The sequence below is a fragment of the Typopeltis vanoorti genome, chromosome 19 (genome assembly GCF_054136105.1).
Source record: "Typopeltis vanoorti isolate ZY-2024b chromosome 19, IOZ_Tvanoo_1.0, whole genome shotgun sequence".
Classification (NCBI taxonomy): domain Eukaryota; kingdom Metazoa; phylum Arthropoda; class Arachnida; order Uropygi; family Thelyphonidae; genus Typopeltis; species Typopeltis vanoorti.
This window is the reverse complement of record NC_143567.1, coordinates 27,484,199-27,511,894: the sequence shown is the minus strand read 5'-3', so window position 1 is coordinate 27,511,894 and position 27,696 is coordinate 27,484,199. Positions and strand designations below refer to the sequence as shown.

General features: G+C 35.9%; 1 long non-coding RNA gene across 1 annotated transcript in view; it reads left to right on the top strand.

The window, feature by feature from the left end:
* Positions 1 to 27,696, top strand: part of LOC150095936 (uncharacterized) — a 463,683-nt gene that overhangs the window by 287,920 nt on the left and 148,067 nt on the right. Inside the window, exon 2 of the long non-coding RNA XR_016549936.1 lies at positions 22,022 to 22,046. This is a non-coding gene — a long non-coding RNA (uncharacterized LOC150095936). The remainder of the gene's footprint in view (positions 1 to 22,021; positions 22,047 to 27,696) is intronic.

The window sequence follows — 27,696 nt, the reverse complement described above, 5'->3', positions numbered from 1 at the left end:
TTCACACAGGTATGTCAAATTAATATCCTTTAATTAAAACCTTGTTTAATTTTATCTCTTTTAGCTTAGTCATTATAAAAGAGACTGCTCCATTGCCAAAAATAGCTTAGATTTTTTATCTGACATATTTTTATGTATAGCGATATAACGTGATAAAGTCTAACAAATAGATATTATGAAACACAGACTTAGTAACTTTATGTGTAGCTCTAGAGTTTTTGTTACAGTTCAACTTGTACTGTTCCACTGTTCATTGATAGAAAACTGCGGATATAGGCCAAAATTTCTTGTAATAAACTAGTGTCAAACAAGGTCTATATCCCCCTTATTCCCCCATTCTCCTATAAACCAACATAGGAACTCTCTGTGCTGCTCCCATGGCAACAGCTGATAAGGTAGCATGTTAGCCAACAACGGCAAACAAGGCTCCCCCTATGGCAAGAATGTAGTTAGCTTATATTGTAACTTAGCTCTTGCGCGAATTAAACATAGAAGCAACTCTGATGACGCTGCCTTTATGCAAATGACCTTGTGACGTGATGCGGAGAGGTAGAGAGCAGGCACGAAGAACTTGCACTCTCCAATTACATCTCAGGTTGCCAGAGTCAACATACGACCACACCATTTGTACATTATTAAATCAGCACGCTAGGTTCGGTCCATGGCCTCGCCGAAAATGCCCGCGAAGTTGAGTTTAGCCATCTATTAAACGTAACATGTTACTATCTCTCTCTCTCTCTCTCTCTCTCTCTCTCTCTCTCTCTCTCTCTCTATGTGGAGCAGACTACTCGTAGAACGAGGATGAGCGTCAGCAGCTAGTAGCGCAAGGATGCAAAATACACACACACACACACATGCACGCATTTAATAATCCTTCTCTTAGATTAAATTGTTGAAAGATCTACAATTTTTGACAGACGGAAAACACGAAGTAAGAAGAACAAGAAGAAAAAATGCAAATATAGAACTGTATTGAGAGATTAAAAACCAGCATGTGAGAAGAGTCACGGATTTGTACCATATGAAATGCATTCAAGTTAAATGTATGAAGAGTTTTGCTGTCAACAGACCATTGTGCATCATCACAGCGACTCAGTACAATAAAGAGTACACTGTAAATCCTTTAAATCCCAGTTATAAGTAAAAGTTTCTTACGGTTTTTTAGTATTCCGTAGAGAAGTTTGATAAGCATAAGCCTACTCACATTGTTCTAAAATTGTGGTTACGAATAAATTCTACAGATTATTATTATTGTTATTATTATTATTACCCAGAGGGTGCTAATTTTAATATCAAATAGATGAAATTCTTGCAGTGAACTTCATTGAAGTATTAATTAGTGAAAATCAAATCAAATCGAATTTTCAAATTATGATTGGCTTTACGGTAATTTTTGGCTTAACAGAACAGTAATCACACTTGACAATCTCTGATGCATATATACAGCAGACCGTGATCGGATGAACCAGTGTTTTATCGGCATCGTAATTCCATCAGATAATTTTAAATCTATGTAACGTTCAACAAATGACTTCCATTCACTAGGAGTTTAACTCCAAAAACTTTCAGAACTTTTCTTCCTCCTTATTCATCCTTTCTACACACTACGGTATTATAAAGTATATAAAGTTTTATGAAATACATATGAATGAAAGTTATTCTAAAAATAGTGAAGAGGTTGGGAGACTGAAAACAGTATTTTCCTGTTTTCAGTCTCTCAACCTGTTCATAATGAAAGAGAGAGAGAGAGAGAGAATGAAGAAAAGATGTTATAAAGAATTAAAAGATAGCATAAAATCTCCAAAACCGACTATAGGGGAGTGGATACAAAAAGAACATAACGTTGGCTCGTAATAATAAAATAAAGTATACAATATTCCTGAATATATCAATACCCAATGAGTACTTAACTGATTGGGTTTAGCTGTGCAAATAAATCGTACCATCCCCCTTACCGTTGTGCCATTTATGGTGTGAATACAGACAGACCGGAAGAACATCCGGGGAGTGGAGGGGGATTCGTTGTGTGTCTCTCCCAGCACGTTGCACATAGTAATTATAACGATGCCTTTAGGCCTAATTAGTAGTTTGTGAGGATGGAAGTCATCCGCTTACTTCATAAAAACTGTTAGACAACAGACTGCTCTTTAGACCTCTTGGAAAATATGACGGGGTGACACAGCAAACGATAGTAAGCTATCAGGATCAGTGATTATAGAGAATTAAAATGAAAAGTAATGGAAAATATCTAGATAAAGTAGAAAAACGTGATAGATAATATTAGAATTTTTTTTCTTTGTTGAGATATTTCATTGAATAGAGTCTTAGCAAAATAAAAATGAAACAAACGACATCAAAGCATCTTTACCAAAGTGACATCTTGAAACAGTATCTTGAAAGAAGTGACATCTTGAAACAGTATCTTGAAAGAAGTGACATCTTAGACGTCTATTTCGTTTACATACAGTTCGTCGTTTTAAGCCTGTAAATGCGTGATAGTTCCCCATTACAAACCTTATTTGAACTTTTATTGCAGTAAAACACGTACACAACGATAATCGGTTATGATTATGCGCAAGTGGACGACGCCTGAATAAGCCATTCATAGATTAAGAGATTTATTTAACTCGACTGAACGCCATTTCTAGAATTACATTATTTATTTCTACAAGATATACAACAGTATCGTTAAACACCGTTGTAATCGTTACATTAGCAAATGAATTGTGGACCTTTTGGGTAATGCGAAATCTGTCCAAAATAAAAAAAATAATAAAAAAATAAGTGCACGAAAGAAAGCAAACAACCACAACTGATAAAGAATTATTAGATTCTTTAATAATAACACGTCTTTTCCGATAAGGTACAGATAAAATCCTCAAGTAGTAATTTGATAAGCGGAAAAATCTAGAATATAATCAATAACTGAACTCAATACAACAGGAATAAGTATGGGAAATTGATGGAGAGATAAAACATTCCCAAACTGAAATAGATTTTCAATTTGATTGAGATCGTATTATTCTGACTGCAGGCCCACTATCGAAAATATTTTTTGTTTGTTTTCGTAAAAGAAACTCAATCAGCACTTGCTGTCTCGCGGATCATTGTCTACTTCTCAGAAAGTGAACAGGTTTCCTTGATGAATGCAAATCGCCCATTAAATGAAGAAAAGCATGAATAGTATTGAAATGGGGACATGGACGTACGGGATTTCTGATTTTAGAAGTCTATTTTGTGCATTCCCCTTTCAACATTCATTCTCTTGTCTAAAGCATGTACAGAAATCCCTTGGTTTGAACTTAAAAAATATCTTCTTTTTTTTTTTTGATCATGTCAATATTATGAAATCTTCCTCTCTCTTTTCACTGTCACTGTGTGAGTTTTGGAAAACTGGAAAAAAAAAAAAAGTCACAGATTTTTCTTAATGCTTAGATATTTCTTAATGCCAAAGCAACCAAGGGCTGCCAGTTGATTTTGTCTATAAATTGCATGTGTTCTTTTGGCTGTTTGCCTTTTTACGGGATGAATAAACCTGATAACTGGCTACAATACCTTCAATTGAAAGATCCTGATGAAAGTTCGCATCCTAAACGGGATTTGAACCTATCTCTTTCCAATCAAAGAGCATCGTCGATACTTACTGAGAGGCTTCGGAGTAAGGAAGATACAGAACAGGAGCGGGTTGGAAACAAGAAATTTCAACACAGACAAAGCAAGAGGGAACATAGCTTGGATTCCAATTATTTTATCGCGATCCAAAGGAGTTTCCCAACTAGTTAAACAACTTGCAGTGCATCCTGGATTAAATTCATTCATTCGCGTCACATTTTCGTATCTTTCATTTGCCGTAAATATCCTCACGTCGAGCGTTATCAATAGATTTTATTCAATTTTGAACTTTGGCATGAAAAAAAAAACAAAAATTGAAATTGAAATATTTGAGTTCTGTTCATCGTTTGCTCTCTGAAAGGAAGTGTCTATCATGTCATAAGATTCTGTGCCATGACTTTTTTTACCCTGTCAATGGTGTGCACATGTGTGTGTTTGCATGTGTATGAATAGAGAGAGAGAGAGAGAGAGAGAGAGGATATATATTCCTCATTAATGCATTGATAATACTAAGGAATCCATTTCAAATATCTGCAATACAAGAATGCTATGTTATTGCTATGGAATAATTGGATTTCTCGGTAAATCCGATGTTTTCGTAACAAATAGAATAGTATGTGGCTTGATTCTTTCGATTGTTGCAGAAAACTTCACGACTTTTCTTCAACCAGTGTGTCACTTCCGCTTGAGACCGGCGCTACCTCACCTTCAGTTGAAAAGGTCTAATAAAGGTTCTTCGCATTGATTCCACCGAAAGAATTTCTTTGTTACCTACCGAGAGCAAAAAATTTCTCAAATTTTCTGATACCCTCTTCTATCAAAAGATAAATTTATTGCTTATCAGTGTCATCGTGATATATAAGATAAATCACCGGGCAGAAATTAGACAAAGAAAAGGATCTAAAATTAGTAAATAAAATTAAAGCTAATGAAATAAGAATAGTTATCAGAAAGACTGTGAATAGATATAACGAAAAGAAAATTAAAAGCGACGGCACATATAAATTATGAGTGGAAGAAATGAAAATGAAAGCAAACAAAATATGAAGAAAAAAATTCATATCGAAAAATTCTACAAGAAGGTTACAAGATTACGGTCTGCTTTGAAAGGAAAGAATAAAGAAAACACTGTTCCTGTTACATGAACGGGAATTTCCATTTCTGTGACATGACACAATCTTGATTTCATTGAGAGCCTTTCTAGATATGGAAAAAATGGTAAAATTACCTGAACAGTCGGTTAGATAAGATGCCAATTAAACAGCCAAGAAAATGGAGAAATAAAACCTTCTGAAAACCGGAAAAAAGGCGTCATGATAATGGAATCTGGTACGAGGCTACTTTCTTCCCACAGTGACGCCCACCATCTTGGCTCCGAGAATAGAAATCTATGACTTTCTACAGGCGTCAGGGTGACAAAGAGGACACAATGAGGAGGTTGTAAAGGGAGGTGCTGCATCCGGGTAATGTGCTTTTAAACAGGTGTCCAACATCAAGTGGCCATTGCTGACATGAATTATGCGCAAAGTGAGAGACTGGTAAAATAGTTCTCCCAAATGACAGTAGGTGGAGACACTATTGAAATCACAGTGAGATCACAAGTCCCATTTACATTAATATGTTTTTATATTAATTTTATTTTATTCTTATTTGGTACATTTATTTAATTCTATTTAAAAAGTGAAAGGGTATACTGTTAATTTAAACGTTGCTTGAATGAACATCTACAGTTGCCAGTTGGGGCAAAAGTACAACTGCTATAAGCGTGTTATTGCGATACATGCGAAACTAAACAAGACCTAGAAAATATTGCATTCTGTTTGCAAAGAACAGCTATTCAGAACACGTTCCTAACTCTGCCATATGTCTGTTTGGCCTTGAAAATACACACACGCTTTAGCAATGAATATGAGAAGAGGTTAAATATAACATAAATATGTATATCATCGGATGCAAGCAATAGTTAGATTCTAGTTCTTACAGAAATCTCTTAAAAGATCTCGCTCTCTATGTGTTCTAAGTTTTCCTTTCTGGTTTTCTTTTTTTTTTTTTTTTTCTCACTAATTTTATCTTTATAATTAGATACCATATTTTGGACGTGCAATATATTTTCGTTCTTTTAAACTATTAAATGGATATCTATGGATTAAATGGAATAATTAATTAATGGATAGCCATCGCGGACCTTGTGTCAGCGAAAGCTATCCATTTATTGTTCTAAAGTCATTTGATAGTAAATCTAAAATTTAATGTACAGATTTGCTCGTTATTTCAGTAAAGAATGACTGAAACTATCCATAGCTCTATTACTTTCTAGTTGATATGAAAGAATAGCTTCCCTAGCATGAAGCAAGTCACGAAATGTATATGTATACTTCAATAACCATTATCCACGTCATTGGAGTTTGGTGCCATATAACACAGGTCCTTAAACTTTTTTTAATCCCCTTTCATAAGACGAAATTATGAACGATCCCTGGAAGTACTGGTAAATTACGTTTTTTATACTCTACTGCCGTGCATTCATGAGGTTTGACAACGTTTATTTCTGCAGTAAACTAAACAAATACAGAATGAAAGATTTCAATGTATAATATAGTAGTGTTTATCAACGTTTGCTGCGATCCCCAGAATCTTTTGCCCTATCCCCGATACCGATGCGTATATAACCTAAATACAGTACCGTATGTGATCGATCATCGAATTTACTTTGTACCTTATCATTTATTCTGCGAACTGAAAAATACGCAAATTAATATCGCAGAATCCTTAAGAAATCATGATGCAATCCTTGAAAAGTTTAAGAGATGTTTAAAAGCTCCTCTCGTACTACAGGGGGAATCCACTCACATTTCTAAAAGGCAGTGCTATTACAATACAACAATGAACAGCCTCATGTAACATATACGAGCATGTTTGATCAGTTAGTTTCTAAACATTTGATTCCAGTTTTTCATCCATTCTGTTTAATAATCGCATTATGAAATCGCACACATTAAAAATCTTTACGTAAATATAGAGAGGTTTTTTCTCAGATATATGTACATTGATCTGTTAATAATAATCGTATATTATGCATGAAATTATTTTTAATTAAAATAATCTCCCACCTCATCTATTTTTCAAATCAAAAATTACATCAATAAACCTCCATTTCGAGTAACCATATTCACAATAAACAAATTCATATTTTCTCCTGGTCACTCTTTTACGAGTATAACATCTAGAAATGGCACATAAATTAGAGCAAAGCATAATACAAAATTGAAAACTTCTCGACGCCGAAAAACAAATGACACACTTCAGACATTCATTCTTCATTTGCAAAAGTTGAACGACATTGGCAAACACTCTTTGTTCAGCCATCACAAAGTGCTACCACATTAATTCATCTGTTCGGGTCCTTTTATTAAGTTTTACCGAAAACATCTCTGTAGTAAATCCATTGTTTCTAATTTTCGAGACAACGGGTCTGGAGTTTTCATTATTACCACGAATGAGAGATGTCTCAATAGGGCATTCACAAGAACAACGCAGTATTTGTCTTTATTTGGAAATACAGGTTCGAATCCCACATGGGACGCAAAGAACCCCCTAGGGATTCTCATTTGAAGATGAGTTAACTAGCCTCAATAAGATAATCATAGTTTTCTCTTCAGAAAATCGGATTCTTCACTCCGCGAACAGGCAGAACCGGCCAAAAAACACACACAATCATAATACATCTGGTTTCATAGTCTTAGATGCTTCGGCCGTTATTTCAGCTAAACAAAACTCTACCAACCCAAAGGAGAGAAGCAGAAATTTGTCCAAATAGGCCATTGCACGTATCTCACCATTGTTAGTTTACCAAAAAAACAAAGTCAGTCTTGAAACCTCAACAATCATCATCATCATGCGTATCAAGGATTTAGGCCTAGCATGGCCTGTTCCGGCCTTAAAAGTCATCGTTTAAGAGGACATCCTGGTTTTCTTTTTCCTAATGGCTTGTACTTTAAGGCTTGTTTTGGTAATCTTTCTGTTTTCATTCTTTGAACGTGTTCCATCCATTTATGTTTATATTTTTTAATTTTTTCTATTACTGGTTCTTGGTTTAATTCTTTCATAATATCTTCGTTTCTTTTGTGATCAAATAGTGGTATACTTTGCAGTTCACAATAAACTTCATTGACGATATCCTTTAATACATCTTTATTGGGGGATATCATCAACCTGTTTCAATACAACCTAATCCTCTGATGATGTTTTCCAAGCGTACAAATAAAGCAGTTGAAGCTGAATTGGGCAGATCAGAAGCTGTTCATTTTCCATTCCTAATCACCAGATTGAAAAATACTCCAAATACAATTTTAGAAAAAAAATTTTCTCCCAGTCAATACGAGAAATATGTTAATCATTGAAATTTCAAGCATTAAATCCATTCACAATCCTTAAACGTATTTAGATTTCCTAAAAGTACTTTATTCCAATGAATGACTCAAAATAAAATGCAACAAAATCATGTTTTGTTTATGTAGAGTCGTATTTTGTACATTCCTAAGTATATTGTTTAATATATTACATCCACACATACGGTATATATACTTTGTAATTGTACATAAAATCAATTGTGAAAAAAACCCATCAAAATAGAAACATTTAAAGTCAAATGAATAATGACATATTGATTTATAGACACTCATAGAGTTATGTTATATTTGCAGCATAATTTATGGCCGAAACAAGGAGACTTTTAAGAATTAAACTGATCTGAAATAACATATAACAGGGTTTCATAAAATTAAAAAACATCAATAGCAGACATTTTTCCTTTCGCTATATATTTACCTACTGTTTAGTTAAATGTGAAGAGTAACAGTTTATCAAAATAGCAATAAAATGTACATACAGAAATATATAAATTTGTTTAAAATATTGTATATTAGAATAAAGAATTTCTTTAAAAAGACGCAGAAGGGTAAATTTGAGGAATGAAAAATCAGCTCTGAACGAATAGCGTGTTCATTGATAATTTAGAGAAAAGTGAAAACATGTTGAGATATAAATAAAAACGTCTCGCTGCAAAAATAAAATAATAATAATAAATAAATAAGTGTGCGTATATTTTAATAAATGCAGTTATTCGGTTGATGATACTTAATATCATCTGCCGAAGTAAACTATTTTTAAAATCAAAACGATCAAAGCTTAACAAAAAAAAAATTGTAATAGTTTAAATGATAAAAAAAAACAAAATAAAACTTCATAAGATAGAACAGATAAGCGCCATTAGCTGTTAAGCCTAATATTACGCATCGGACTTCAGAAGCGCTTCTACTCATCACATCCGGGACTTGTCCTTGGACAGCGTCCTTATTTTCTGTTATTGCCAGTAAGGACCGGTCTCTGCAGGACAAGCAAAACGCATGCACAAACACCCACTACATAACAACACGCGCATCCACTCCGCCCTGTCGAACCCGGCAGCTGCACACCGGGAAAGAGGTCCCACGCGGGACAAGGCCAACATCCCAGAGAACGCTAGTTATCACTCGAAACAGCGCAGCGCAATGCAGACTCGCAAAAAAGCGTGACCTTACCGAAGCAAAAGGGGGGTTTTGAGGAGGGGCACACCGTTGTCACCTTCCAGCCAAGTTTTTCTCTCTCCCTCCACAGCAGTCGGCACAGGCAGGCGAGCGATTCTTCCTCGTTTATTTATATTTATTTATTTTTTTCCTCGTGCGTTTCTATCGTCCGAGCACATCTTCACATTCCTATGAACTGACCAAAACTCGGAGCTAAACGTCGGAGTTCGGCCGCGTGCGCGAGAGACGGACTTGCCTGCCACACAAGGTGCGGACGCCAACGGCTCCAAGAGCAGGCCGCATGTCCCCTGCAAGCGACACCGACGTCTGAGCGCCAAGTGAACGCTGCGCGAGGTGGCCGGAAGACGCAATGGCGACCGTTATGTATGCAAAACAGAGAGGGTAAGGCATTCAGTACTTGAGCAGTATTAGCAATTGTAATGAAGAGAATGAGTAACTTGTTACTACTCTCGCCTGGAACGCTGCGGTCCCGATTAATATTTTATAGAGGTGCTGCTGCTGTGGCTGGCCACGGCGGATTATCAACAAAGACGAGAGGGGCAGCCGAATAAGGAGAAAAACAGATTCTCACTAGTTGGACTGAGGGCAGGCTCTGATGTCCGTGCTTGGCATAAGGATAGCCGCTGGCGAAGAGGCAAAGAATAGGACGACCATCACTTGTATGCTGGGCATGAGCGGGCCTCACGGAAGCGCAAGCAGATATGGCGGGTCCAGACCACTGAGCCATTTTATCTTTCTTTGTCACGCAGCCAGATCGTAGAACGTGATGTGGGTCCCGTCAATGGGATAGAGGTGACAACTATTGTTGACTTCGGTCGTAATGGTTCGCCAAAGTAAAAGACCTCAGAGGCCGCCTCTCTGCTGATAGGAAAGGTGAAGGGCAGACCGGCTCGGTCACATAAGGGACCAAAAAAAAAAAGGGGGGGGGAGAGTCAAGATAGTCTATTGATAATGCAGTCAACTGCCTCCCCATCTCTACCTACACGTTAAGCTAGAAATAAGCCAAAGTCCTTTTTTTTTATTGTTCGCTGTTATATCAACCCCCTCCCCAAAGTGAAGATAGGCGGTTCAAGAAAGGGAAATGTTTTTGCTAAAGTTAGAATCAAGGTCGTCGAAAGGCTAATGTCGATTTTGGGTGAAGATAGCAGCAAAAAAAAAAAAAAAAAAAAACATTGAATTACAATCACTTCTATAGAATGGCCGCTATTATGATTGAAAACTAGTCGGAAGATAATCTGTTTGACACTGATTCTTTCCATAACGCCCTTTTATTAGAGAAAATCATTATTTTGCTATTTTAATTTTGTTGATTAATGACACAAGCAGCTGCAATACTCTAGTGCAATGATACAGAGGGCGCAGATGTTTTCCAATACAAAATAAAATTAGTTTTGCGGTGCATCGTTGCTCGACTAGATATTTTCATATTTGTATTATACAAATTCGAATAGTCTAATAGTTTCTAGATAATCTTAAATATGATTTTCGTTTTGAAAATAAACCGTATTATCCTAATATATCAAAAATAGTATAGTTCCGTGAGATGATTTTTTTGTAGCTTGCTAATAAATTTGATAACTTTGTGTGTGCAGGATCTATAATTGTTATGCCCTTCGCATCATAACATTCTGTAACGTAAAATGGTATATTTTATTTCAAGTAAAATACACAGCCTCACTTCTGTACGTTGAAATATGTATGATTCATTGAATAAAAATAGTTAATTTTCTGTCTTAGCAGTTACACCAATATTTTCATATTTTTTCGATGGAGATTTACGTTATGTATTGAAAAACAAATAATCGTCAAAAAAATTTTTTTTTTAAATAATAAAATTATACATTCACAGGATTATGTAAATACATTTTAAAAGCTTGGAGGTAGATCTTCCAGAAACTGCGGGCCCAAATGCATGACTTTTTGTGCGTGCGTGTGATCATTTGTACGTGTTCGCTCGCGCGTGCCATAAAGGATCAGTTTTAATAGCGTGAACTGTAAAGAAGTGGCTATGATTTCAGTTTGGATTTAATCCTCTCTTTATTTGCAGAATGCTTCTGATAAATAAACAGATATTTCATGTGGAAGAACTGGATTCGCATCTGTACTCTCTTGAAAGAAAACATGGAGGTGAATCTAGTTTCCCTTTTTTGGGAGGATAAAATATCCAAAAATATAGTCAAAGATATTGTCAAATACAAACCTGTTTTAAAAATAAGTCTAATTTTAGGAAACGAAATTTATATTATTATTATTATTACATTGAATAGTTTACATTTTATTAGGATTCAATAATAGTAAACAGGTTTTTATTTGAAAAAAATTTGCTATGTCTAATAATTGTTATTTATTTACACACTTATAATTGTTTTAAAATCCGGATAGTTAGCTTGGGTAACTGAAAAAAAAAATGAAAGTTGCTGGAGAAGAATAAAAGTCCTTGGAAAGACAACAGTCTGGAGACATTAGTTACAAACCGAACGAGTTTATTACTAAACTCAACACCAATGGTTTCCTCAATTAACTTTGTTCAACGAAGCTCAGAGTTATGACGCGAGTTAATATTCCCCAGAGAATAACTTGAGACACTTTTTTTTGCGTGATAAAATTTCCTGTTAGATGTCTGTCAGATATTTTTCTTTCTATTTTTTTTACTGATGAAGATTCTAACAGGAAAAATTTCCCCAAAGTATCTTAATTTAAACAACTCTTCACTTCAAATATAAATATAATAATACATAATTAAAGATATTTGAAAGAGGGCGTGGTATGATGGTTAAAGTGTCAAATATTGATGTATGTGATGATCACAGTTCAGTTTTTAACATGGATTACGTGGCGATCAACTCAGCAGTGCAGACTCTGCTGTGTGTCACCCGTATCATATTTGAAGAGAATAAATATTTGGTATTAAATCCGTTATTATTTTTTTTTGTTAGAGGAACCACATCGAAATAAAAATGTAATTTAAAAGAATCATTTAATTTCAGGGGAAAAAAAATAAGATATATACAAGTACAGTTTTAGCTCATGCAAATTAAGAAAAAATTCTTAAATTAATAATAACAATTTCTTTAACAATTTTTAAGGGAGTTACTAGTTACCAACTTACTTGAACTTATCCGCTCCATATCGATGCTACACGGCCAGTGTACTCTAAATGTCAAATTTCTGCGGTAAATCTGCAATCACTATGACATCTCTTTTGCTGGGAACTCAAGTTGTGTTTTATTTTTTACAAACTGTTTGGTTCCGAGATTATACTCGAAATCATTATTTAGTATTCGACATCATGCTGAAATATTTAACTGGGAGATTATTTGGTTTCTTGTACTTTTAAAACTTGTTTTCCTAGTGACTATCATCTTCTTTAAGATGTTGGATTGTTTCTTTTTTTTTTTTTTTTTTAATACGTTTCACAGAACTTCTTAAGCACCTATTAAGTTTCTTTAAGCTTTCACCCATATTTATTAAAACTCGTCCAGTGATCTAAGTTTTGCTTTAAATGAACTATTTTATCAAGAAAATTGTACAAAACGATACCCAATCGTTTGTCCAATGAACTATCTATGGCACACAAGCCAAGAACAGCGCTAGGTTGCGATGCTCTGTTTTATATCCATTAATGCTATTGCAAAACATCTTTTTTTTTATGTCTGCTCATTTCCATACTTATTTATGATAAAATGAAATAAATAAATGGATCGTTTGGGGGACACACTTCATTTTAAAGAGTAATTTATTAACGTTAATTTGAAAAATGGACTTTGATACACTTAGATTTTATTTAGATTGTAGCGCATTTCTTCAAGCTTTCCTTATGGAAACTATTTGTAAATTTATAGGATGCGACACTTCAAGATTTATATTTCTAACTTGTAAGATGCATGACTCAGTCTTTATTAGTAATCGTAATTGTGGTTCTTCAGGCGTCCGGATGAGTCAATGGTGGTATTTTATAATATTAGAATTGTCAAAGCAATTTTTAAGGTCTTATGTGACTGGTACTATCTAATGGTATATCGGATAATATTTCCATAGAAATGTGTAAAATTTTACGTTGTCTTCTGGTCTGTTTAGCCACCTGGTGTATCTTTTTTTTTTTTTTTTTTTTTGTCGAAAGCGGCAACCTTCATTAGTGTTGTTTCAACTGTTTATGACATTGTTTCATTAGAAGCCGAGTTATAGTGCCAAGAGTGACAGTGTGTTTTGACGAACGGTCGGTCGTCACGATATTCATGCCGTACGCGAAGAATTCTCGCTATCAATCGCTTCAAAACTTCGAGATAAAACTCACCATTGACCGTTTGGCCAGGTGGAACGAATTCTTTGTGCATAATGCCCTTGGAATCATAGAAACAAATCAGCATTGTTTTTACTTTTGACTTCTCCAAGTGACTTTTTTTTTCGGATGCCCCTCTTCTGATGGTCTCCACTCAGCACTCTGGCACTTTGTTTCGAGCTCACACTCAAAACACCACGTTTCGTCACCGGTAATGCTCGTTTCAAAAAAGTTTGAGTCCTTACAAGCGGTTTTAATGAGGTCCTTTCAGTGTTCAATTGGATACATTTTTTGGTCTTCGGTCAACTTGTGGAGAACAAATCGCGAATTCAATTTACGAAGGCCCAAACTCTCGGTGAAAATGTTGTACACAGTTGATTTTGGAATCCCCAATTCATCTTCAATCAATCTCACGGACGATGTCGGGTTTTCTTTGATGAAATCACGCACTTTTTAGATGTTAACTTTGCTCAGTCCAGTTTTTGGACTGCCCGGCTTTTCGTCGTCCTCAAGCGTCTCACGACCACTTTGAAATCGCTTAAACCACTCTTAAACTTGAGTACAGGATAAGCATTCATCACCGTATGCTTTTTGAAGCATTTGATGGGTTTCAGTAATACTTTTACCAAGTTTAACACAAAAGCTCTCTGTTTGAAACTCATTTTTCGACAGTGACAAGTGCATTTCAAGAGTGACAGTGTATTTTAACGAACGGTCCAGAGGACCGTTCGTTAAAATACACTGTCACTCTTGGCACTATAACTCGGCTTCTTATGAAACAAATGTCATAAACAGTTGACTCAACACTAATGAAGGTTGCCGCTTTCGTCAACAAAAAGATACAACAGGTGGCGTCACTAGTTTCTTCTATTTTTGAAAAGTTCGGTTTCTTTTTGGACAGAGAGTGTATAACTTTATAAACAGGGCGGCCATAAAATAACTTTCCCTCTTTTGAGGCATCTGTAGCTAAAACCAATAAACGGAATGAGACCAAATTTTATATTGAGACTTTTGAAGGCATGGGGAGATGATTTCCGCAAAAAAAAAAAGAAGAAGACTTAGTACCAAAAGTCGCCGATAGGGGAAATTTTGGCGCTGACTAAGCGAAAACAAGCGGATAATTACATTAAAGGCAGGTAAAATGGAATAATAACATTTCGACGGTGTAAGCGACAGCCGCGTCACACATTCCAGCTGGATATGTGGCACGTTACAATGATAATAATAATAATAATAATAATTAAACTAAAACAACAACTTGTGAGAGACACAGAAATTAATGTAGTGATTGAACTCACAGGAAATAATATTTTATTCATCAGAATCAGGGTCCTCTGGACCACATACACGATTTTCAATGTGCTGACCTTTCTTGTGTACAACAAATTGCATCCGTGTGCGAGGTAATCATTCAAATTCGTCAGTCATTCGGATAACTGCCTGAACGTTCCCAATCCCTTTTTAAGTGGAATTGGTGGCCCTACTGTCAAGTATGCACAGTAAACTTTTTTTGCATAATCCTTCTTTACCTGCATTTACTGCAAACATTTGACTTTTTTCGGCTCCGACAACGCCAAAATTTCCCCTATTGGGGACTTTTGGTTTTCGCGGAAATCATCTCCCCATGCCTTCAAACGTCTCAGCATAAAATTTGGTCTTATTCCGTTTATTGGTTTTAGTTACAGATGCCTCCAAAGAGGAAAAGTTATTTTATGGCCACCCTGTACAATACAGTTTGATAAAAGGCGAATTTTTGATGGTACAGTCATCCCTCCACTTACGTCCGTTCGAGTTACGTCCTTTCGAAGATACATCTGTCATCCCATAAGGGAATAAATAACATTTTCGGCTATATATAGAGGACCTGAACCAAAATCGCATATCCCTTGGCACTGTGACTATAACCGCTAGAGCACTAAGTCTCTTCAGCATGTTGAAGTAGAAAGCAGAACCAGATTATGCTACGAATTCAAAGCTTCTTCCAGTTGGTTCATAAGATTCAAGCAGCGTTTTGCGTTGCATAATGTGAAAATGTATGGGAATCTGCAAGTGCTAAGAAGGCTGCCAGGAGTTTATGGAAAAATTGGATAAAATTATTACGGAGGAAAATTACTTGCCACAGCAAATATTTAATATGGACGTTGTCCTTGTTTCGGAAAAAAATGCCCGAGCGGACAGTCATCCACAAAAAGCTAAAATCTATATCTAGTTTCAAAGCTTTAATACCCGTATTACGATTCTGTTACCGGTAATGTGGCTGGATATAAACTGAAACCATTTGTGATATGGCACAGTGAGAATCCACGAATCTTCAAAAACATTAGGAAGCATACTTCCAGTTCATCATCGAAGCAATAAGAAGTCGTGGATGACTCAAAAATTATTTGAGGGTGCCTTAATCAACTATTATTCCAATGAAATAAAAAGATATTTTGTGAAATAAAATGTAGAATTTAAAATTTTATTAATTCTAGATAATGCTCCAGGTCATCCGTCTTGTACGGATCTTCACCAAGTTCAAGGTCATGTTTCACCCTGCAGACTACTTCATTGATCCACCCGATGGATCAGGGAGTTCTTGTAGTGTTTAAGGCTTATTATCTACGGAGAACTTTTTCACAAGCCATTTCTGCCACTGAAGGAAATGACCAGACTCTCATGCAATTCTGGAAAACATTCAATATTTATCATGCTATTAAAAACATTGCTGTGGCTTGGGACGAAGTGACCTGTGAATGTATGAGTGGCATATAGAAAAAGACATTAAAAAGGTTTGTGCATGACTTTGAAAGTTTGTAATAGTGGGCCTAGCAAACAATCTGAATCTCGAAGTGAATGATGACGACATAATTCAACTCATAGAAAGTTCCTCTGAAGAGCTGACCAACGAAGAATTGGTAGAACCTGGAGGAACAATTGTAGCAGAAGAGGAAAAACGAGAAAAGGAAGAGGTAGTTAAACAATTTACAGTGAAGGGTCTTGCAGAAATGTTCTTTGCAGTTAGCGATGGTCTCAAAATTGCTGAAGACATGGACCCCAATGTTGAATGCTACTTATTAGCAGAAACGAAAGTACATGATGCGTTTGATTGCTATGAACAAATTTATAATAAAAAAAGCACATTGGAATAGTGGCAGTAACACACAGTACAGTTTATAATAAGGTTTAAAAATTAAAATGCCAGTATACTTATTACGGTTAAGTCTCCCTAACCCCTATAACTCTGTTGATTTAATGTATCGACTTACATCCGATTCGACTTACGTCCTGCCGGATGGAACAGAACCCGGACGTAAGTCGCGGGATGACTGTATTTACGTTATTTTTGAGAAACTATCATGATGTCTACGTTTGGGTCATTTATAAAAAATCTATCGACCAGTGGTAATTTTGTAAAAATCTGACAAGTATGTCAAAAGCGATAGCGTTTTTATTATGTACGTATATTTATATTTTGTATTATGATAAGATGAAGCATTCATTTGAAACCGAAATTGAGATAATTTGATAAATTTTGTTACAAATCCCGAATCCTGCCAATGGGGAATTATTAGTTCGAATGGGGAAATATTAACTCGAATAATTTCACCAAATTTTGTTTTAATTTAAATTTAAATTTAAATTTAAAAAAATTAATTTTTTTTATTTAAATCTTTAAAAGCGAACTATGTGGACAGCTTATTGAGGTGTAAATCTTGTTAAAATTTTAAGTTTCATCCAATCAGAGCAAAGTTGTAGCAGTAAATCATTTCAACCAATTATTGTCCTCTTGTGCTGCTCAAAAACTGTCTGAGTGAACTGGAATATATGATGGCTCCACAAAGTTGTGTATCGATCCCAATCTACCAAATTTCATTAGAATCCGTCGATACAGAGCGCGGAATAATCTGGACACAGACGGACAGACAAGGCGAATTAATAGGTTGTTGATATTTATGAATATGGTAGAGGAACTGAGGCTCTGAGGCCAGTGTATTATGGGTGTACCCATAATACACTGTTTTTTTTTTTTGCTGCTTTACCTGTTTTGCGAAATTAAAAAAAAAAAAAAAAAAAAAAAAAAACGAATTACCAAGAGGAAAAACTCACATGAGATGAGCTAACACATCTGAAGAAGAAAAGCAATTATATAGGTTTTGGGTTCTACTCGTAGACAGAATTCGGACCCAGATCTTTCCAAGCAAAGGGTATCATCGTTACCGACCGAGCTATAATGGCTCGAATTATTAGATACTTGCGTATTTTGTGCAAATTACTTAAAAAGGGAAAAAAGAGAAAAAAATTAATTGGTATTTGAGATATTTTGAATAAAAAATACATACGCAGATAAATACGCAAGTTTCTATACAGTGCACCAATATCTTTCTTGGATAGAAATGCCTCCCTTAAAAATTTTCGTCATCAAGTGTCTTCTCTTTTTTCCTCATACCCTGGGAAACCCAAGTGAATAAATAGTTTGATAAGATTTTAATCTACTGTACATCCTAAAGCTATACTGCGATGGTGATCAGCTTTCACACTAACAGGAACCCTTATATCACTTCAGTTGTCTTTATTTGTTTTAGGCACCCGATAAATCTACGAGTAGGTGTTGTAGCTGTTCTCGCAGTGACCTCTAAATCCAACCAACAGCTCCCCAATCTGTACTCGTAAAACTATTATAGGAATCCAGGCCCATTTCTATTTCTGTGGCGATTCTTAATCGTCACACAAACTCAATCACTAAAGGGTGGCACAGCTTAAACATCGAATCGTTAAGCGATATACTTTCCAATAGGGTTGCTACAGATGCACCGACTACATTCTCAACAATGAGAGTCCACTTAAGGGGGGTAATTATTTGTCTATTTCCACCGCGATTAAGGCACACACACCAGCCGATTGCCTCTTTAATTTGTTCCATATGGCGATCGCTCATTTCGCCATTATTCACAGTGCTCTCCTGCGGCACAAGCCACCGTGATTAATGATTTGTCACAAGAGGTGAGCTCGATTCACAAGAACCGTGGAACAAAATGGAGCCAATTATTACCGCATTCTCCTTTGGCTTTTTTTGGTTGTTTTTTACGACCAATTTTTATACTCTTACCTGTTAAAGTTCTATTTGAAGTTAGACTTTTACGCCTCATAAAAACAGCCACTTACAGATTGGAACTTGGGTGAAATGCGGGAAGAGAAGTTAGCTGTAAGATGAATATAAAGTCAATCAACTGGCTTCTCCTATCGCATCTTAGTGGTGGGTAGGATGATAATATATTAATGTTCACTAAATCATTTTCTGGATCCATGCGAGAGCACAAGTGAACACTGACGTAATATTAGTTTCCTTCTCCTGGTAGATTTCTTCAAGGACAGAATAAAAGAGGAAATCTAGTAGATATTACCTTAAATAGCGCCGAGTTTTAAGTTCGTACTACATTGGTTAAAAGAAGATAAACAAAGAGAAAAAAAAAGCCATAATACAATAAATTTAATATATTACATGATATAGTTAATTGAAAATTGCATTATCCATGGTTACATAAGTAATAATGATTTTGCGCAAATGTTAAATCTTTCAAGTCATGATAAAATAATTTAATTAAATTATTTTTAAAAGTGTTGCCAGTTTTTTTTTTTTTTTCATAAGGTTTATTTTCCGTAACAGGCGATGGAAAGACGAAATCACGTGGAGAAAAATGAATTGTCTGATTTCAAACATGTTATCAACATATCTCGGAGGAACTGTGGAACCCATGGAAATTCTGTGTTCTCAGGCTGGTTTGTCTGTTTTGCTATAGAAAAACCCTCCACCTTTGTTTGAAATTAATATTTTAATTAATTAATTAATTAATTAATTGAAAGTCCTAGATAGGATTCAAAATTGATTTCCATTCCCACTCACCATAAGTGCATTTTTTCGAACTTTCGAACTTGGACAGACAGCTGTTCTCAAAAAGGAATCAGTGAAACTTTATAGTTAAAAGAGAAAGGTTATGCCAATGTTGAACAATAATCCGCTATTTATGCTTCGCTTCGCATTTTTCATCCCCCTTATAAGAAGATGGAACAGTATTTTTTTCACTGCTCCATTTCCCGAGTGCTAAAGTGTTACAGATTGATGAAGTGTGTGTGTGTGTGTGTGTGCGCGCGCGCGCGCGTGCGTGCGTGTGTGTGTGTGTGTGTGTGTGTGTGTGTGTGTGTGTGTGTGTGTGTGTGTGTGTGTGTGTGTGTGTGTGTGTGTGTGTGTGTGTGTGTGTGCGTGCGTGCGTGCGTGCGTGCGCGTGTGTGTGTGTGTGTGCGCGCGTGCGTGCGTGCTGGTCTTTTTGGAAAGTTAGTCCATGTTCAAAGCAGAGGTCACGACCTTTACAACTATCTAGGTATGTGATGGTAACTACCAGAACATTATTTACTAGAGTATATCATTCCATCTGGTAAGTATGGTGGTGTTATGATGTGGGGTTGCTTTTCTTTAGTTTTGACCAGGATCCTTTGATGTGTGTATCTGGAAACAGCAACAGTGGAAACGTTTATTGAAAATCTGGACAATTTTACGTTGCTTGTGCTGTATTAGTTCTGTGGAAATGACCCGATATGATATTAACATGCTAATAGACTGTGCTTTGGGGAAATTAAGCGCCATAATTAGGCTGACCAGTAGACATTTCTCAAAATAAATCCTTCAGAAAACTTTAGGGGAGAGATGAAACATACATTGATGATGAGTTCAGCCTATTTAATATGATTATTATGAACTGTCAGTGTGGTAAAAAAATAAAACAAACTACCTGTTTTCGTTTATCAACATGTAGTGAAGAGTCCCAGAAGAGTGGTGTCTGTAAGTTACCAGTAGTAAACGTGTCGTAAATTGAATTTAATACAGTATATTAAGGCTTTGTGAAACACAGAAATGTTCAAATCCTTTTATTTTTCACCATAGTGTATGCATATCTGATTTGATTTTCCCTTTTTAGTCGTTTCTGACCGTAGGTGACTTTGTAGGCATTACCCACAAAGTATTCCTGGTGAGATGTTTACAGGGTAGTTCACCATTGCTCTCCCCAACCTCCTAATTTTATCCGGGCTCGGGACTGGTATATGGCTGGGACGCATTCATGACTGTAACCATGTGTGTTCACGGGATTGGTTTGCCTGTTCTGGGGGACGAAAAACCCGAGTTTCCGGGTGAAAAAAAAACCTTACCTCCGTATGAGACCTGCTAACTCATTTTTAGTCTAAAGAGATCAGATAAAGGATCTTCACGTCAGTAACACGAGGAACATTTATATATAAGCATATATATAGAGTACTGTTATATAGTCAATATACATCAAGTGATTACAGCAATAATATGCATTTACCGTAATTAAAATAAGTGATTTTGTTTTTTTTAATAATATTGATTACTAAAGGCCAATAAGGCTTCATTTCGGCGATGTAAAATTACATAGGCAAAGTGTATGCTGGATCCAACATTATTTCAAAGCCGAATGTTTGTAGAAACCATGAAGGTTTCGTAAATTGACCTGAGAGCTTATAATAATACAATCCTCGGCATCTCCGAGTTGTCTTAGCTTGCACTATATAAAAGACATGAGCGCTACCCAAGCGTCCATATATTCGCTTTTTATTAGTGCATTTGATAAAGGTTTCACTGGCCTGACAGCTGTTTTTAACTGCTTCAGAGACTAGGCCGAAACCTTAAGAGAGAAATAAAGTCTTCTGGCTCTTCATTTAGTAATTACTTTTACGCACCGAATTCACTTACGAAAAATACATTTCTCTGACATTTCGATTTCCTTAGTACTGAACGAGAGTTTTGCTCTAGACTCTCTGAACTTTTACCCTCTGAACTTTTTCCGATTTTTTTTAAATAAAATAGACCTTTTCTATTTGTCTAAAAGTTCTTGTCATTATAGAATAATAGTTTTACATTGATAAATATGAAATTTGATTTAATTGCTTGGCTGGTGTTCTAACCAAGGTTCCTTCAGTTATACTCACACACACAGCAACAACAAAAATAATATAAAATCGAGACTATTGGAATACCAAGGCAGCAAAAATTCTCTCGGACTTCAGAATACAAATTGATCGGTCTTTGGACCACAATGGACCTGACATCACAATTATTGATTATCAACAAGTTTAGATTATTGACATCACAGTACCCAGTGGCAAAAACCTCAGTAACAAAGAGCTGATAAAAACTTAATAAATATCGAGATTTGTCAATCGAAGTTGGTCGGTTGGCTTAAACAGACCAAAGTCATTCCAATTGTTATTGGTGCATTTGATGCAATTTCAAAGAAGCTACCTATTTACAAGAATTAAACATCAACGATTTAAAAACATATGAATTAGGGAGAGGAGGCATTACTTGAAACATCCATGTTCTGAATTGCACTGTCACCAGTCAAAATTGTTGTTGTGAATGGCATCTGTTCTGTGCTTGAAATCAATCTATTTGGTTGATATTTAATTTTAAAATATTTCAGCTTGCTCTTATATAATCTGTTGCATATTACAGACATTAATACTTTATATTATTTTCCGTTTTAACTAGGAACTTCACTCAGGGGAATACAACAGTGAGTAGTTTTTTGACTAGTGACTAATTTTATTCTTGAAAGAGGTTTTACATTTTAATCTTTTTTTTTTTCGTGATCCAAAAGATGTATGCATATTTCTGATAGCAATATGTAATAGATACGAGAATAAATATGATTTTTATTTTTATGCAAACGACAATATATGTGTGTGTGTGTGTGTGTGTGTGTGTGTGTGTGAAAGAAAAAAATTAACTAAAACATTAAAGAAGGGTTTAAGAAAGGAAATACAGTAGACAAAAAAGGGAAAAGAATGCAAGAAGGAAAAAGTTTCAAAAAAAAAAGACAGCTTCGCTTAAAACATAACAAAAAAAGATAAAAATGAACATATGCAGTATCAAGTATTATCAAAACCTCAAGACGGAGTGTTGGGGGAAGAAAACAATGAAGACGGATGGGGACGCATTTCGAGGGGCCTTCCTAAATAGCGAAAGAAACTGTTTCGTGTCTCCTTTCTTGCGTTAACCTGTTCGTGACAGACAACCTTTTTTACAGCCTTCGAGGTTTTTGCTGTGTAGTTAAAACGTGATGTCCTGACTTACCCTTCCCTTAACAACCCTTTGCCCTTGTGTGTGTTACTTGGCAACTTTATACCGCGTCCCCAGAACAAGATTCGCGCACGTTCCCGTAACTGATGTCAGCCGACCCACCCTTCCGTCCCTTGGGGTCAACCACCTAGCGAGTTCTGACAGTCAAACAGCCAGGTGTTCTTAAGGCACGGACAGCCGTAAAGTTGTGGTTGGAAAAAAAAAAAAAAAGAAAGAAAGAAAAAAGAAAAGAAAAAAATGCCAAATAAATTTTGGTTCGTGCTGAGTGGGCGAGAAGGTAGCTCAGATTGGAGGCCTCTTCTGGGTGAACGAATGAGCTTGAAACAAATTAACTGAATTAAGTGTTTAACCTATTTGTCCCCGCATTGTAGACACTCGAAAAAACAAGAACGAAATTCAACATTACTACCCAGTGAGTGGAATGTAACCTCGGAGACAGTAAAAGAAAGAAAGAAAAAAATAAAATAAAATAAAGAAAGAAAATTGGTTGGTAAATACCATCAAATCGTGCGCCTCGAGTAACACGTTGAAAAGCGTGATAAGTTTTATTTTCCAAGTACCCCTTTAATGAATAGCAGAGAATATTTGAGGAAGCTGCCCTTTGGAATTTTTTTTTTTTTTTTTTTTCATTTACAACTCTGTCTACGTGATACTACCTGAAGGATACTTTTAACATAACAGATAACTGGCACTCTTTAATTGGCTCTCATTAATTATGTATTTTGACCTCAAAGTGACCTCGAGACAACAGGCAAGACTTCACCAACATTCACATATGCATGCACGATCGAGTCTTATTTTTGTGATCATTATTCAAACGAGATTGCCCTTCTATCAACTAACCTATTAGCAAAAAAATAAATAAAAGTGTGTCTGACTGTTTCATATGATTGGTATTCAAAGGACATTCTATAACAAAAGTTTTTTTTTTTTTTGTTCATCTATGATGATGACATGGCTGACTGAAAGAACTGCATGATGGTAAAAACAATACACATATCGTGATAATGCCACTTAGTGTACGGTCTTGCTTAGCGTATCTGTATATCAATAAATATAACTACATTCTTTAATTTTGATTTCGATCTCTCTCTCTCACTCTCTCTCTCTCCAGTCTCCCTAAATTTCATGTTTTACGAATTAGCACCTCCATAGGGTGCACATTTACCCTTTGGTCGAAAACATCTGGTTTAAAGTTTCTTCTAGGAAGAAAATAAATTTTATAAGGGCTTTAAAGATGAAGGTGAGTTCACCGTCAGATACGGAGGGGTAAGAAGAAAAGCTGGCTGGAAATCAAACCAAATTCACTGGCTTCATGGCTTCGATTTTTTTCGGCTGTAATTCCAATTAAACCCAAGTTCAGAAATCATACGCATGTTTTTTTTTTTAATTGAACATTGCTTTTGAAAAGATTTATAAGAATAAAATCGTACGGAAAGCAAACCTGAACATAATGTATAAATGGTTATTTCTGTTATTTTATTTTTCAACCACCAGAGGGCACGGTAACTGTATTTCAAAGTAGACCGTTTAACCATAAAATACAGATAGATTGTATTGTTCAATCATTAGAGGGCAATAATTTATCACTCAGTTAGTTACCATGTAAATAAAATAAATGAACGTTCGATAATGAAATTATACATTTTGAAAGCAACTAACGAGAAAGAGGGAGGGAAATACCAGAGAGAAAAATGTCACTGAAGAAAATGCGTAGGAAGATATCTGACAAATAGGTGGAGCTCCTCTAGAAATGCTATGGGTTACAGGGCGTATTCGTAACTAAACACATCGGCCCGCCCTCGTGGCCGGAAGCTGTGGAGACCTTTCTTCTTTGGTGTCAGCTTCATCTCACTTGTGTCCCATTCTATTCCCCCCCCCCCACCCTTCCTCTTACTACAGCTGTGTCGGTAGAATCTAGTCAGACGTGACCACCAGCTACTACTTGTTGCTTAATACGTGCCAAAAAGGTCCACTACCCCATAAGACATTATGTAGAAGTGCGGAGCTGAGCTTTTCTGAATGTATTTGAAGAAGTGTGTGTGTGTGTGTTTGAATATATATTTCTTCTATATAGATCTATATACTTCTTTATTTCTTCTGTATGTATATATAAGTAAGTAAATGCAGATTAAAAACAAAGTATCTGGCTAATGATTATATGAAAAGTTATTTTCATCCCGTTGCGGATTATAGTCTTAGCTTGCCCAGATACTATTTATTCTATAGGTTGAGAACCTTTCATGGGTGGAATTAACATAAGGGGGAAGTCTACGAGCTATGATTCTAGTATGCTCTTCTGGAAATGATTACATTTTAAATTGCAATCTCCTAAAATTCGGCTTGTCCATTCTCCGAAGGCAGAAGTAATGTCAGGTGGATTAGTCCACCTGACATTACTTGAGGTTTTTCTCTTCCCATATTTCATGTCATTTCGGTACTACGAGTATTCAGTTTTGTTGAACGTCTGCAGTACGCGGCTAACATTTTGGTCAATTATTGCATAAATCAAAAAAGTCTCTGAAGGCCAAGGTTTATGCCACATCAAATCTCTTGTAGGCATGATGATAGCATCATGATGAAAGTCATCCACTGCTTTAGGATTTTAACTCATCCAGTGGCATAGAATTGTTTAAACTATCCTGTGACAGTTTGTTCAAATTGTCCAGTGTCCAGTTAAGCGACTCTCTAACAGATGGCGCCGGTAATTCATTTCTTATCGACAGATGCAGTTTTGTGCTGGGTGTTTAGCCATCAATAATACTGATTTTGGCATCGCCTGTTGATTTTTTAACAATCATTTGATTTTACTCTTATACTTATTGATGTCCAAGATGAAATAACAAGATTTTTAGCTCTTGGAAGAATAGCAGTGCCTTGTTGCTTCCAGTTCATCATCTACCAGTTTAAAGAAACTCCTTCACGTATCTAGCAAGTGTCTTCATAATAAGTTATATGAATTTTCTGTAGAAAATCCAAACACCACTTACAGACATCCGTAAGTTGAATTACAATAATATGGAGTGTCGTACTAATGATTAATTATTCGAATTTGATATCCGGTTTCTTTCTGAGGTTATTATTATTATTACGTGACACCTCCAGGGAGTCCAAGGACTTATCGTGGGAGGTTGCTTGGTTTAGATGTATAAAACAACAAGCTTTCTGTTGTTTGTAGATCAACTTTGCACCACTTGACAGTATTCAGAGGCAAACTATTCTAAGTATTCCCAACAGGCGGCGCTGATCAGGTATCTTTTAAGCCACGGCGATATAAATCTTATTGCTAAATCTAAATAATGCCATCGAGTCCTTAGGAGATTCCAAAGCGTTATGATTTGTTTAAACATAATTAGTACTTAGGCGTGTTGCTATGGTTACCAACGGACGAAGATGGAGATAAAGTTATCGAGGTGCTAGAGTTTTCACCTTTTTAAGGAGCAGGCTTTACATTCCCTTTCATTCCCTGCTGCATTAAAAGTCTAACATAGCAACTTTGGTAATTTAGTAAAGAAACTGACGCAGCACTTGGGTGTCAACCTACTTCCACCCCCCCCTCTCCTCGTAGATTAATGATAGAACTCAGTTGTTACTTATCACTGTTACCAGCCACCGTAGGTTTGTACGTCTGTAGGTGCGTTTTAACTGCATTCCGCTATTAATAGGGAGGTCACCAGATCACGTGACGAGTGAGACGCTAAGAAACCTAGGGCATGAAGGAGTGGCATTTGTTCAAACAATGGTCATGACAAAGGCAAGACCACCTGTGGTTAGAGAGTCCACCCCGGTTGTCGACGCACCACTTTTGATTAATTAACAGCTACACAAAGAGTTATGGGAGGTGTATGAGTTGCCTTCAGCTTTTCTTCTGAGTATGCTTTTTCCCCTTGCTGCATTTAATGGGTTCTTTTCTATGTGCTTAACAGAGATCTGTTTCAAGCTAAATCAAATACAGGGTGTCCCAGAAAAATGTTGCCACACTTTCATTCGCTCCCGTCAAAGGAATTTTTGTATCACGTGTTTAGTTCTTGTTGCATTTGGAAGTTTAGAGAAGGAACTTATGAAAGTTTTAAAAAATGCCCAATCTAACATCAACAATATCAGAGATTTGGAGGACCAGCAAAGTTGTACAGGTCTTAAAAATACCTGTATAATGTTAAAGTATCCGAGGTTCAGTAGTTGATTAAACACTGCTATATCTTCTAGTACATAAATTGGTGCGAATGGTATCAGTGATTGCATACCAAAATGGCCTCCCAGATTGTCGTGGCAATCTGAGAAGCCATCTTGCTGAAAAAAAACAAGAGGTCTCCTTTTGCCAGTGAGTATAATGGTATGTTTTTTTCACTGCGCAAATAATGAACTTTGATATCAAAGAATTTTTATATTGCGTTTTATTAAATGATCACTTTTCGTTATTTGTGACTGAACTATCAATTTAACATAAAAAAGGGGAAAAAAACTGAATAAAGCATACTCTCAAAAACGGTTATTTTGAAATACCAGTCTATGTGAACACGACTCATGGATATCATTAAATCCAGGTAGAACGAAAACTAGTCAAGGGACTATTGGATTAGTTTAATCCAAATAGTCCTGAATTTAATTAAATTTACTATCTCTGTAAAATTTGTCTAAACGTTTCAGTTAAAATTAAAATACGACCTAGTTGTAGGAGAAAATTAGCTAAACCCTTTCCAAAATCTACAGGGTGGCCATAAAATAGCTTTCCCTCTTTGGAGGCATCTGTAGCTAAAACTAATAAGTGGAATGAGACCAAATTTTATATTTAGACTTTTGAAGGCATGGGGAGATGATTTCCGCGAGAAAACAAAAAAAGATTTAGTACCAAAATTCGCCGATAGGGGGAATTTTGGCGCCTGTCTGAGCCGAAAGCCGTCAAATATTTGCAGTAAACGCAGGAAAAAAGGATTATGGAAATTTTACTGTGCGTACGTGACACCACCAATTCCACTTAAAAAGGGATTGGGAATGTTCAGGCAGTTATTCCATTTTATCTGCCTTTAATGTAATTATGCGCTTGTTTTCGGCTCCGCTAGCGCCAAAATTTCCCCTATCGGCGA